Source organism: Ranitomeya variabilis, chromosome 4, assembly GCF_051348905.1.
Source record: "Ranitomeya variabilis isolate aRanVar5 chromosome 4, aRanVar5.hap1, whole genome shotgun sequence".
NCBI classification, from domain to species: Eukaryota; Metazoa; Chordata; class Amphibia; order Anura; family Dendrobatidae; genus Ranitomeya; species Ranitomeya variabilis.
In genome coordinates, this window is record NC_135235.1 from 585,481,486 (window position 1) to 585,496,277 (window position 14,792).

Here is a 14,792-nt window from a genome sequence, read left to right on the forward strand (position 1 = left end):
CCGAGCGGAGCCGTGTGTATGAGGTGTATGGAGCGGAGCCGTGTGTATGAGGTGTACCGAGCGGAGCCGTGTGTGTGTGTATGAGGTGTACCGAGCGGAGCGGAGCCGTGTGTATGAGGTGTACGGAGCCGCGTGTGTGTATGAGGTGTACCGAGCGGAGCCGTGTGTATGAGGTGTATGGAGCGGAGCTGTGTGTATGAGGTGTACCGAGCGGAGCCGTGTGTATGAGGTGTATGGAGCGGAGCCGTGTGTATGAGGTGTACCGAGCGGAGCCGTGTGTGTACGGAGCGGAGTCGAGTGTAATTTGACATTGTGTAGTACGTACCAGCAATTGTGCCATGATTTGCGGTCTCATTCCATAGATGACGATACATTGATTAGCCTAGCGTGGTCGCCCTCTCCCAGGGAGCTGCTGCTGCTCCTCCAGCAGTCACTGTGTGGACTCCTGCACAGACTACTGATACGTCGCTCTGCAATCCCAGCAGCCGAGGCCAGTAACAGAGGAGGCTGTGAGTGTCCATCCATCCCTGCCACCACCCTGCTCAGCCCCACTCAGGATTAGCCAGGCATTAGTTCCTCCACTGCAGCTTACATTGGCGCCCAAGCTGTGTCCTAAGCCCTGCTGTTCGGTACCTCAAAAAGTCCTCTCTGAGCTGTACCTACTACCGCACACTGGGGAAACATACGGAAGGGGCGTGGCCTAAGCAAGGGCGTGGCCTACGCAAGGGGCGTGTCGGCTGCTTCTCCTGCTGTGTGTCCCATGCGGGACAAAGCCTCCAAATCGAGACAGTCCCGCGCACTGAGGGACAGTGGGGAGTTCTGGGTAAGTGATCAATAGATTCCTCCGCCTACAGACACGCTGTCTGTCTGCGATCCGCTACAGCTGAACAAGCAGGCTCCGTAGCTTTACACTCGCTTCTCCCAGCATGCTCTGCGGCGCTTCTCATTTGCATATTTGTTTGGGATAAAATATAAATTATTTACGAGTTACGTCCTATTTTTGTAATTTTTATGAGCACAGCCATAGACTGCTCACCAGTGACAAAGTTTTGCCACAAGTTATAAAAAAAGTCTCCATAACTTAAGCAGTGTGCTACCGATGGACCATATAAACGGCTGAGACCAGCTATAGTACTGTACAAAGTATGTACATATACTAACATTGGAACAATACAGAGAAGATTAGCATGGCCCCTGCGCAAGGATGACACGCTTAATCGTGGAAGCGTTCCAAATTTTTCAACTTAGGCTACGTTCACATTTGCTTTGTGCGCTGCAGCGTTTTGTGACGCATGCGTCCTTTTTTGCATGGTTTTGGACGCAGAAAAAACTGCAACTTGCTGCGTCCTCTGCGCCCTGATGCATGCACCACAGGGACGCATGCATCACAAAACTCAAGTGCAACGCATGTCCATGCGCCCCCATGTTAAATATAGGGGCGCATGAGGCGGCGCCGAACGCAAATGTGAACGTAGCCTTATTTAACCCCTTAACGACCGCCGATACGCCTTTTAACGGCGGCCGCTAAGGGTACTTAATCCACAGCGCCGTTAATTAACGGCGCTGTGGAAAAAGTGAATAGCGCCCCCCAGAGTCGGATTTTCTCTGGGGTCTCGGTTGCCGAGGGTAGCCGAGACCCCAGAGAACATGATTCGGGGGGTTTTTACCGACCCCCGAGTTGCGATCGCCGGTAATTAACCGTTTACCGGCGGTCGCAACAAAAAAAAAAAACGCGATTTGCCGTTTAATTTCTCTGTCCTCCGATGTGATCGCACATCGGAGGACAGAGAAATGTGGTCCCCGATGGCCCCCAATAGCCCCCCAATACTCACCTACCTCCCCCGGTGCTCCTCGTGTCTCCCCATGGGCGCCGCCATCTTTTTTCCAGAAAAAAAAATGGCGAGCGCACGCGCAGTGCGCCCGCCACCCGGCACCCGGAAGATCTTTGGGGTCTCGGCTGCCGGGGGTAGCCGAGACCCCAAAGAACATGATCGGGGTCGGTTTGCACCGACCCCTGCTTTGCGATCGCCGGTAATTAACAGTTTACCGGCGACCGCAAAAAAAAAAAAAAAAGCGATCAGTTATTTCTCTGTCCTCTGATGTGATCGCACATCAGAGGACAGAGAAATAGGGGGATTCGGGGACCCTATCATACTCACCCGGGGTCCCTGGGTCCTCTTCTGTCTTCTCCTGCCAGCCGGCTTTTTCATCATGGCGGGCGCATGCGCAGTGCGCCCGCCATCTGCTGCCATCTGCCGGCCGGCAGGAGAAGACAAGTTGGGGCTAGGGTTAGAGTTAGGGTTAGAGTTAGGGTTAGAGTTAGGGTTAGAGTTAGGGTTAGAGTTAGGGTTAGAGTTAGGGTTAGAGTTAGGGTGAGAGTTAGGGTGAGAGTTAGGGTGAGAGTTAGGGTGAGAGTTAGGGTGAGAGTTAGGGTGAGAGTTAGGGTGAGAGTTAGGGTGAGAGTTAGGGTGAGAGTTAGGGTGAGAGTTAGGGTGAGAGTTAGGGTTAGAGTTAGGGTTAGGCTACTTTCACACTAGCGTTTTTTGGCTTCCGTCACAATGCGTCGTTGGAGAAAAAACGCATCCTGCAAAAGTGCTTGCAGGATGCGTTTTTTCTCCATTGGCTTGCATTAGCGACGCATTGCGACGGATTGCCACATGTCGCATCCGTCGTGCGACGGATGCGTCGTGCTTTGGCGGACCGTCGACACAAAAAAAACTACATGTAACTTTTTTGTGCGACGTGTCCGCCATTTCCGACCGCGCATGCGTGGCCGGAACTCCGCCCCCGCCTCCCAATGGGGCAGCGGATGCGTTGAAAAAACAGCATCCGCTGCACCCGTTGTGCGGCGCTTACAACGCTAGCGTCGGTACGTTGGCCCGACACACTGCGATGGGCCGAGTACGACGCTAGTGTGAAAGTAGCCTTAGGCTTCTTTCACACTTGCGTCAGTACGGGGCGGTCGCAATGCGTCGGCCCGATGTACCGACGCACGTTGTGAAAATTGTGCACAACGTGGGCAGCGGATGCAGTTTTTCAACGCATCCGCTGCCCAGTCTATGTCCTGGGGAGGAGGGGGCAGAGTTACGGCCACGCATGCGCGGAAATGGCGGACGCGACGTACAAAAAAAAGGTTACATTTAACTTTTTTTGTGACGACGGGGGCTAAAGTTATGGTTAGGGTTGGGGCTAAAGTTAGGGTTGGGGCTAAAGTTAGGGTTAGAGTTGGGATTAGGGTTAGGGTTTGGATTAGGGTTGGGATTAGTGTTACGTTTGGGATTAGGGTTGGGATTAGGGTTAGGGTTGGGATTAGGGTTAGGGGTGTGTTGGATTTAGGGTTTTGATTAGGGTTATGGTTAGGGTTGAGATTAGGGCTGTTTTGGGGTTAGGGTTGTGATTATCGTTAGGGTTGTGATTAGGATTATGGATCGGGTTGAGATTAGGGTTAGGGGTGTGTTGGGGTTAGGGTTGGAGTTAGAATTGGGGGGTTTCCACTGTTTAGGTACATCAGGGGGTCTCCAAACACGACAGCCAATTTTGCGCTAAAAAAATCAAATGGTACTCCCTCCCTTCTGAGCTCTGCCGTGCGCCCAAACAGTGGTTTACCCCCACATATGGGGCATCAGCGTACTCGGGATAAATTGGACAACAACTTTTGGGGTCCAATTTCTCCTGTTACCCTTGTGAAAATAAAAACTTGGGGGCTAAAAATCTTTTTTGTTGGAAAAAAAAATATTTTTTTATTTTCACTACTCTGCATTATAAACTTCTGTGAAGCACTTGAGCTTTCAAAGTTCTCACCACATATCTAGATAAGTTCCTTAGGGGGTCTAGTTTCCAAAATTTGGTCACTTGTGGGGGTTTCTACTGTTTAGGTACATTAGGGGTCTGCAAACGCAACATAACGCCCGCAGACAATTCTATCAAAGTCTGCATTCCAAAATGGCGCTCCTTCCCTTCCGAGCTCTGCCGTGCGCCCAAACAGTGGTTTACCCCCACATATGGGGTACCAGCATACTCAGGACAAATTGGACAACAACTTTTGGGGTCCAATTTCTCTTGTTACCCTTGTGAAAATAAAAATTTGGGGGCTAAAAAAATCTTTTTTGTGGGAAAAAAATATTTTTTATTTTCACTACTCTGCATTATAAACTTCTGTGAAGCACTTGGGCATTCAAAGTTCTCACCACATATCTAGATAAGTTCCTTGGGGGGTCTATTTTCCAAAATGGGGTCACTTGTTGGGGGTTTCTACTGTTTAGGTACATTAGGGGTCTGCAAACGCAACATAACGCCCGCAGACAATTCTATCAAAGTCTGCATTCCAAAATGGCGCTCCTTCCCTTCCGAGCTCTGCCGTGCGCCCAAACAGTGGTTTATCCCCACATATGGGGTACCAGCATACTCAGGACAAATTGGACAACAACTTTTGGGGTCCAATTTCTCTTGTTACCCTTGTGAAAATAAAAATTTGGGGGCTAAAAAAATCTTTTTTGTGGGAAAAAAATATTTTTTATTTTCACTACTCTGCATTATAAACTTCTGTGAAGCACTTGGGCATTCAAAGTTCTCACCACATATCTAGATAAGTTCCTTGGGGGGTCTAGTTTCCAAAATGGGGTCACTTTTGGGGGGTTTCTACTGTTTAGGCACATCAGGGGCTCTCCAAACGCGACATGGCGTCCGATCTCAATTCCAGTCAATTTTGCATTGAAAAGTCAAATGGCGCTCCTTTGCTTCCGAGCTCAGCCATGCGCCCAAACAGTGGTTTACCCCCACATATGGGGTGTCGGCGTACTCAAGACAAATTGTACAACAGCTTCTGGGGTCCATTTTCTCCTGTTACCCTTGGTAAAATAAAAATTTGGAGGCAAAAAGATCATTTTTGTAGAAAAAATGCGATTTTTTTATTTTCACGGCTCTACGTTATAAACTTCTGTGAAGCACCTGGGGGTTTAAAGTGCTCACCACACATCTAGATAAGTTCCTTAAGGGGTCTAGTTTCCAAAATGGTGTCATATGTGGGGGGTCTCTACTGTTTAGGCACATCAGCGGCTCTCCAAACGTGACATGGCGTCCGATCTCAATTCCAGCCAATTCTACATTGAAAAAGTAAAACGACACTCCTTCTCTTCCAAGCTCTGCGGTGCGCCCAAACAGTGGTTTACCCCCATATATGGGGTATCGACGTACTCAGGAGAAATTGCACAACAACTTTTGTGGTCTAATTTCTCCTGTTACCCTTGTGAAAATAAACATTTTGGGGCAAAAAGATCATTTTTGTAGAAAAAATGAGATTTTTTATTTTCACGGCTCTACGTTATAAACTTCTGTGAAGCACTTGGGGGTTCAAAGTGCTCACCACACATCTAGATAAGTTCCTTAAGGGGTCTAGTTTCCAAAATGGTATCACTTGTGGGGGGTTTCCACTGTTTAGGCACATCAGGGACTCTCCAAACGCGACATGGCATCCGATCTCAATTCCAGCCAATTCTGCATTGAAAAAGTCAAACGGTGCTCCTTCACTTCCAAGCTCTGCGGTGCGCCCAAACAGTGGTTTACCTCCACATATGGGGTATCGGCGTACTCAGGAAAAATTGCACAACAACATTTGTGGTTAAATTTCTGTTTTTACACTTGTGAAAATTAAAAAAAATGGTTCTGAAGTAAAATGTTTGCAAAAAAAAGTTAAATGTTCATTTTTTTCTTCCACATTGTTTTAGTTCCTGTGAAGTACGTAAAGGGTTAATAAACTTCTTGAATGTGGTTTTGAGCAGCTTGAGGGGTGCAGTTTTTAGAATGGTGTCACACTTGGTTATTTTCTATCATATAGACCCCTCAAAATCACTTCAAAGGTGATGTGGTCCCTAAAAAAAACATGGTGTTGTAAAAATGAGAAATTGCTGGTCAACTTTTAACCCTTATAACTCCCTAACAAAAAAAAAAATTGTTTCCAAAATTGTGCTGATGTAAAGTAGACAAGTGAGAAATGTTATTTATTAACTATTTTTTGTGACATATCTCTCTGATTTAAGGGCATAAAAAATACAAAGTTTGAAAATTGCAAAATTTTAAAAATTTTCGCCATATTTCCATTTTTTTCATAAATAATCGCAAGTAATATCGAAGAAATGTTACCACTAACTTGAAGTACAACATGTCACGAAAAAACAAACTCAGAATCAGCGGGATCCGATAAAGCGTTCCAGAGTTATAACCTCATAAAGTGACACTGGTCAGAATTGTAAAAATTGGCTCGGTCATTAAGTACCAAATTGGCTCTGTCACTAAGGGGTTAAACTAAAATGTCATGTTTTTTAAATTCTTTTCTAAGGTAAAGAACATTTCTTGTCTTGTGGATGATAATGTGAGTTAGAGATAGCTGCTGCTTCACGCTGTCACCGCAAAAAAGGTGGTTTGTGTCATGTGACCACCACTGCTTAGCGAATGCTGCAAACCAATGTGGCACCATTACTCAGGCGGCACTGAGAGGCAATACTAATTGCACGTGGTACTGAGGGGGCATTATAACATGTGGCACTGAGGGGGCATTATAACTTGTACGTGGCACTGAGGGGGCATTATAACTTGCACGTGGCACTGAGGGGGCATTATAACTTATATGTGGCACTGAGGGGGCATTATAACTTGCACGTGGCACTGAGGGGGCATTATAACTTGTACATGGCACTGAGGGGGCATTATAACTTGCACTTGGCACTAAGGGGGCATTATAACTTATATGTGGCACTGAGAGGGCATTACTTATTGCATGTGGCACTGAGGGGGCATTATAACTTGCACTTGGCACTAAGGGGGCATTATAACTTATATGTGGCACTGAGAGGGCATTATAACATGTGGCACTGAGGGGACATTATGACTTATATGTGGCACTGAGGGGGCATTACTTATTGCATGTGGCACTGGGGGCATTATAACTTGTATGTGGCACTCAGGGGGCATTATAACTTGCATGTGGCTCTGAGGGAGCATTATGACTTATATGTGGCACTGAGGGGGCATTATAACATGTGGCACTGAGGGGACATTATAACTTATATGTGGCACTGAGGGGGCATTATAACTTGCACGTGGCACTGAGGGGGCATTATAACTTATATGTGGCACTGAGGGAGCATTATTATTATTATAGCGCCATTTATTCCATGGCGCTTTACATGTGAGGAGGGGTACACATAGGGGAGTAGAGAAGGAGATCTTGTGAGGATCGGAGGCTGCGTGTAGGTAAGTACTGGGAGACGAGGTCACAGATGTATAGAGGAGACAGGTTGTGGATGGCTTTGTACGTCATGGTTAGGGTTTTGTACTGGAGTCTCTGGGCAATGGGGAGTCAGTGAAGGGATTGACAGAGGGGAGAGGCCGGAGAATAGCGGGGGGATAGGTGGATTAGTCGGGCAGCTGAGTTTAGAATAGATTGGAGGGATGCGAGAGTGTTCGAGGGGAGGCCACAGAGCAGGAGGTTGCAGTAGTCAAGGCGAGAGATGATGAGGGCATGGACTAGGGTTTTTGCAGATTCTTGGTTGAGGAATGAACGGATTCGTGAAATATTTTTGAGTTGAAGTCGGCAGGAAGTGGAAAGGGCTTGGATATGTGGTTTGAAGGAGAGATCAGCGTCAAGGCTTATCCCGAGGCAGCGAGCTTGTGGGACAGGGGAGAGTGGGCAGCCATTTACTGTAATGGTTAGGTTCGTTGGGGGGGTCGTGTGAGATGGGGGAAGGATGATGAATTCTGTTTTGTAAATGTTAAGTTCCAGAAATCTAGCGGAGAAGAAGGATGAACTAGTGGACAGGCATTGAGGGATTCTGGTTAGTAGGGAGGTGATATCTGGTCCAGAGATGTAGATCTGTGTGTCATCAGCATAGAGGTGATACTGAAAGCCATGAGATTCTATGAGCTGTCCGAGGCCAAAGGTATAGATGGAGAAGAGCAGGGGCCCAAGGACTGAACCTTGTGGGACTCCGACAGATAGGGGTCGAGGTGAGGAGGTGGTGTGTGAGTGGGAGACGCTGAATGTCCGGTCTGTTAGGTATGACGAGATCCAGGATAGGGCCAAGTCTGTGATGCCAAGGGATGAGAGGGTCTGTAACAATAGGGAATGGTCCACTTTGTCACAGGCAGACGACAGGTCGAGGAGGAGGAGGACAGAGTAGTGTCGCTTGCTCTTGGCGGTTAAGAGGTCATTGGTGACCTTAGTTAGGGCAGTTTCAGTGGAATGGTGTGACCGGAAGCCAGATTGTAAGCGGTCAAAAAGGGAGCAAGAAGAGAGATGGGAGGACAGTTCAAGGTAGACGTGTTGTTCCAGTAGCTTGGAGGCATAGGGGAGGGAGAAGTGATATAGGGCGATAGCTAGATACAGAGGATGGGTCAAGAGAGGGCTTTTTGAGGATAGGTGTGATGGAGGTATGTTTAAAGCTTGAGGGGAAAACACCAGTTGTTAGTGATAGGTTGAAGAGATGGGTTAGGGTTGGGATGAAGATTGTGGTGAGGTTTGGGATGAAGTGGGATGGGATCGGGTCAAGCGCACAGGTGATGAGATGTGATCTTGAGAGTAGAGTGGAGAGTCGATCTTCTGTAATGGTGAAGTTGGTTTTAGAGGTGGAGGGCTGGGAAGTCGGGAGGAAGGGCTCTGGGGGTTGTTGACCAAAACTGCCTCTGATGTTATCAATCTGCTTGAAAAATGAGGCATTATAACTTATATGTGGCACTGAGGGGGCATTATAACTTATATGTGGCACTGAGGGATTATAACTTATATGTGGCACTGAGGGGGCATTATAACTTATATGTGGCACTGACGGAGCATTATAACTTATATGTGGCACTGAGGGGGCATTATAACTTATATGTGGCACTGAGGGATTATAACTTATATGTGGCACTGAGAGGGCATTATAACTTATATGTGGCACTGAGGGGGCATTATAACTTATATGTGGCACTGAGGGGGCATTATAACTTATATATGGCACTGAGGGGGCATTATAACATGTGGCACTGAGGGGGCATTATAACTTTCATGTGGCACTGAGGGGGCATTATAACTTGTACATGGCACTGAGGGGGCATTATTACTAGTAATGGATGAGCACTAAAATGCTCGGGTGCTCGTTGCTCTGGTTGGCCAATTTGGAATACTCGGGTACTAAGTCTATGGGAAAACCGAGCATTTTTGCCACGATCCCCCGGGGGTCCTTTTAGGGTCTAAAAACGTCAGAAATTGATGGGAACACTGCTCCATGAAATGACATGGGAACATCATGGGGATCGCCCCTGGAAGTATTCCTGACTCCCAGGTCACTGCATTGACCAATGTTGTCAGAGTCTTACGCCACTTTTAACAGGCGCACAATAAAACATACAAAAACTAAACCAAAATGGATTTTCTTAGGAAATATGTTAGGGAACATCCTTTCCAGGGTAATGACTTGTATGTAAGGCAAAATAAACAGGGCCGGACTGGAACAAAAAACCCTCCACACAAACTCCACCAGCCCACATACTATGTGCACAAGTTGCAGATTTGCCTGTGGAATATTCTGTGCAGATTCTGCATCTTTTGGCAGAAAACGCAGGTAAAAATCCGCAAGGATTTGATGCAGATTTTCATGTGGATTTGTATGCAATTTTGTAGGCTAAAGATCTATTATTTATTAAAAAAAAAAAAAGACTTGTGATGTAATTTCCTGTCCAACCTCTTCATTTACATACTCCACTGAAGAATAATGTTTGCACACACAAATAGATAGATGGATATATCTATAGATAGATCTATCTATCTACATCTATCCATCTATCTATATAGATCTATCTATCTAGCTCTATCTATAGATATATCTATCCATCTATCTATAGATATACATACCTCCCAACTTTTGAAGATGGGAAAGAGGGATAAAGTAAGCAGAGCGCGTTGCGCGCGACGGCAAATTTAAGGCCACGCCTCTGACCACACCCATTCATAACTAGTCACACCCATATTCACGTCCCAACCACACCCATTTAGCACTGCTGATCACACTGTGTCATAAAGAATAATTATAAACAAAAAACTATGGCCATACAGTGCTCCATACTGTATAATGGCCACACATGATGCTCCATACTGTACAATGACCACACATGATGCTCCATACTGTATAAAGGCCACACATGATGCTCCATACTGTACAATGACCACACATGATGCTCCATACTGTATAAAGGCCACACATGATGCTCAATACTGTATAATGGCCACACACAGTGCTCCATACTGTATAATGGCCGCACATGATGCTCCATACTGTATAATGACCACACATGATGCTCCATACTGTATAATAACCACACATGATGCTCAATACTGTATATTGGCCGCACATGATACTTCGTACCGTATAATGCCAAACACATAGCTACTCCTACACACGCGGCTGTGCTCCGTACACTTTGCACACACTACTCCGCTCTGTACACACGGCTCCACTCCATACACCTCATACACACACGGCTCCGCTCCGTACACCTCATACACATTCAGCTCCTCTCCATACACCTCATACACACACGGCTCCACTCCATACACCTCGTACACATTCAGCTCCTCTCCATACACCTCATACACACACAGCTCCACTCCATACACCTCATACACACACGGCTCCGCTCCAAACACCTCATACACACACGGCTCCGCTCCATACACCTCATACACACGGCTCCGCTTCATACACCTCATACACACACGGCTCCGCTCCATACAACTCATACACACACGGCTCCGCTCCGTACACCTCATACACACACGGCTCCGCTCCATACATCTCATACACACACGTCTACGCTCCATACACCTCATACACACACGGCTATGCTCCGTACACCTCGTACACACACGGCTCCACTCCGTACACCTTGTACACATTCAGCTCCCTACCATACACCTCTGTCATGGTTCTCAATGGCAAGAGAACATAGTAAAGCATACAAAAAGGACTAGCTCTTGGAAGATGGGAACTCGAGCTGACTGTGAGCTAAACCTACCGCACAACTAACAGTGGCCGGGTAGCGTGCCTACGTTTTATCACTAGACACCCAGCGCCAGCCGGAGAACTGACTGACCCTAGCAGAGGAAAATACAGACCTGGCTTACCTCTAGAGAAATTTTCCCCAAAAGGCAGACAGTAACCCCCACATATATTGTCGGTGATTTCAGAGGAAATTGACATACGAAGTATGAAGATAGGTTTAGCAAATTGAGGTCCGCTTACTAGATAGTAGGAAGACAGAAAAGGGAACTTCACAGTCAGCTGAAAACCCTTTCAAAACACCATCCTGAAATTACTTTAAGACTCTAATATCAACTCATGACACCAGAGTGGCAATTTCAGCTCACAAGAGCTTCCAGCCTCAGAAATAATCAATCGCAGAGAACTGGAACAAAAATGCAAAACAAACTTAGGACTACAAGTCCAACTTAGCTGATAGTAGTCTAGGAGCAGGAACATGCAACAGAAAGGCTTCTGGTAACATTGTTGGCCGGCATAGAAATGACTGAGGAGCAAGGTTAAATAGAAAACTCCCACATCCTGATGGAAACAGGTGAACAGAGGAGATGAAGCACGCAAGTGCAGTACCACCAGAAACCACCGGGGGAGCCCAGAAACCAAATTCACAACACACCTCGTACACATTTAGCTCCGCACCATACACCTCGTACACATTTAGCTCCGCACCATACACCTCGTACACATTCAGCTCCGCTCCATACACCTCATACACATTCAGCTCCGCTCCATACACCTCATACACACACGGCTCTGCTCCATACACCTCATACACATTTAGCTTTGCTCCATACACCTCGTACACACACGGCTCTGCTCCATACACCTCGTACACACACGGCTCCGCTCCATACACCTCATACACATTTAGCTTTGCTCCATACACCTCGTACACACACGGATCCGCTCCATTCACCTCGTACACACACGGCTCCGCTCCATTCACCTCGTACACACACGGCTCCGCTCCATTCACCTCGTACACACACGGCTCCGCTCCATTCACCTCGTACACACACGGCTCCGCTCCATTCACCTCGTACACACACGGCTCCGCTCCATACACCTCATACACACACGGCTCCGCTCCATACACCTCGTACACACACGGCTCTGCTACATCCACACTGTACACCTCCTGACCCCACACAAGGCAGCTTACTTACCTCATCCAGCAGCACCATGTGGCAAGTTGGCAAACAGCACAGCCGAGTCCTGCAATCCACAGATGTCCCGATCATGTGACCCCTGACTCCTCCCCTCATGTTACCTCATCACAGGTCCTGTGCATACAGAGCAGGCAGCCAATATGTGGTGTAAGGCTCTGCGGGTGCAGCGATGACCGGCTGATACATCGCATACGGAAGGGTAAGGGGCATGGCTTAACACAAGGAGGCGTGTCGACTGCTTCTCCTGCTGTCTGCGGGAAGCAGAGCGTCCCGTGCGGGACTGCGGGGCAAAGGCTCAAAACCGGGACCGTCCCGCAGATTGAGTGACAGTTGGGAGCTATGGATATATCTATCCATCTGTATATATAGATATATTTATGTATAGATAGATATTAGATAGATAGATTTATCTATAGATAGGTAATACGAAAGCCGATGTATAGTACTAAACATAATAAAATGGTACATAAAGAGTTAAATAGCTAGCTCTTGGAAGATGGGAACTCGAGCTGACTGTGAGCTAAACCTACCGCACAACTAACAGTGGCCGGGTAGCGTGCCTACGTTTTATCCCTAGACGCCCAGCGCCAGCCGGAGAACTGACTGACCCTAGCAGAGGAAAATACAGACCTGGCTTACCTCTAGAGAAATTTTCCCCAAAAGGCAGACAGTAACCCCCACATATATTGTCGGTGATTTCAGAGGAAATTGACATACGAAGTATGAAGATAGGTTTAGCAAATTGAGGTCCGCTTACTAGATAGTAGGAAGACAGAAAAGGGAACTTCACAGTCAGCTGAAAACCCTTTCAAAACACCATCCTGAAATTACTTTAAGACTCTAATATCAACTCATGACACCAGAGTGGCAATTTCAGCTCACAAGAGCTTCCAGCCTCAGAAATAATCAATCGCAGAGAACTGGAACAAAAATGCAAAACAAACTTAGGACTACAAGTCCAACTTAGCTGATAGTAGTCTAGGAGCAGGAACATGCAACAGAAAGGCTTCTGGTAACATTGTTGGCCGGCATAGAAATGACTGAGGAGCAAGGTTAAATAGAAAACTCCCACATCCTGATGGAAACAGGTGAACAGAGGAGATGAAGCACGCAAGTGCAGTACCACCAGAAACCACCGGGGGAGCCCAGAAACCAAATTCACAACAGTACCCCCCCCCCCTCAAGGAGGGGGCACCGAACCCTCACCAGAACCACCAGGGCGATCAGGATGAGCCCTAAGAAAGGCACGGACCAAATCGGAGGCATGAACATCAGAGGCTGTCACCCAAGAGTTATCCTCCTGACCGTAGCCCTTCCACTTGACCAGATACTGAAGTCTCCGTCTGGAAACACGGGAGTCCAAGATCTTCTCGACAACGTACTCCAACTCACCCTCAACCAACACCGGAGCAGGAGGCTCAACGGAAGGCACAACCGGTACCTCATACCTGCGCAACAATGACCGATGGAAGACATTATGAATAGAAAAAGATGCAGGGAGGTCCAAACGAAAGGACACAGGGTTAAGAATCTCCAATATCTTGTACGGGCCGATGAACCGAGGCTTAAACTTAGGAGAAGAAACCTTCATAGGGACAAAACGAGAAGATAACCACACCAAGTCCCCAACACAAAGACGAGGACCAACACGACGACGGCGGTTGGCAAAATGCTGAGTCTTCTCCTGGGACAACTTCAAATTGTCCACCACATGCCCCCAAATCTGATGCAACCTCTCCACCACAGCATCCACTCCAGGACAATCCGAAGACTCCACCTGACCGGAAGAGAAACGAGGATGAAACCCCGAATTACAGAAGAAAGGAGAAACCAAGGTGGCAGAACTAGCCCGATTATTGAGGGCAAACTCCGCCAAGGGCAAAAAGGCAACCCAATCATCCTGATCCGCAGACACAAAACACCTCAAATAAGTCTCCAAGGTCTGGTTAGTTCTCTCGGTCTGGCCATTAGTCTGAGGGTGGAAAGCAGACGAAAAAGACAAATCAATGCCCATCCTAGCACAGAACGCTCGCCAAAATCTAGACACGAATTGGGTTCCCCTGTCAGAAACGATATTCTCCGGAATACCATGCAAGCGCACCACATTTTGAAAAAACAGAGGAACCAGCTCGGATGAAGAAGGCAATTTAGGCAAGGGAACCAAATGGACCATCTTAGAGAAACGGTCACACACCACCCAGATGACAGACATCTTCTGAGAAACAGGGAGATCAGAAATAAAATCCATGGAGATGTGAGTCCAAGGCCTCTTCGGAATAGGCAAGGATAACAACAATCCACTAGCCCGAGAACAACAAGGCTTGGCCCAAGCACAAACATCACAATACTGCACAAAACCTCGCACATCTCGCGACAGGGAAGGCCACCAGAAGGACCTAGCCACCAAATCCCTGGTACCAAAGATTCCAGGATGACCTGCTAACGCAGAAGAATGGACCTCCGAGATGACTCTACTGGTCCAATCATCAGGAACAAACAATCTACCAGGCGGGCAACGATCAGGTCTATCCGCCTGAAACTCCTGCAAGACCCG

At 47.4% G+C, this 14,792-nt stretch overlaps 1 non-coding gene across 1 annotated transcript; it reads left to right on the top strand.

Annotated features, from left to right (window-relative positions):
- The first annotated feature begins 1,136 nt into the window (after positions 1–1,136).
- LOC143770834 (U6 spliceosomal RNA) lies at positions 1,137–1,240 on the top strand. Its single transcript, XR_013214747.1, has one exon. It is a non-coding gene; the product is annotated as a U6 spliceosomal RNA (small nuclear RNA).
- Positions 1,241–14,792: the final 13,552 nt, after the last annotated feature.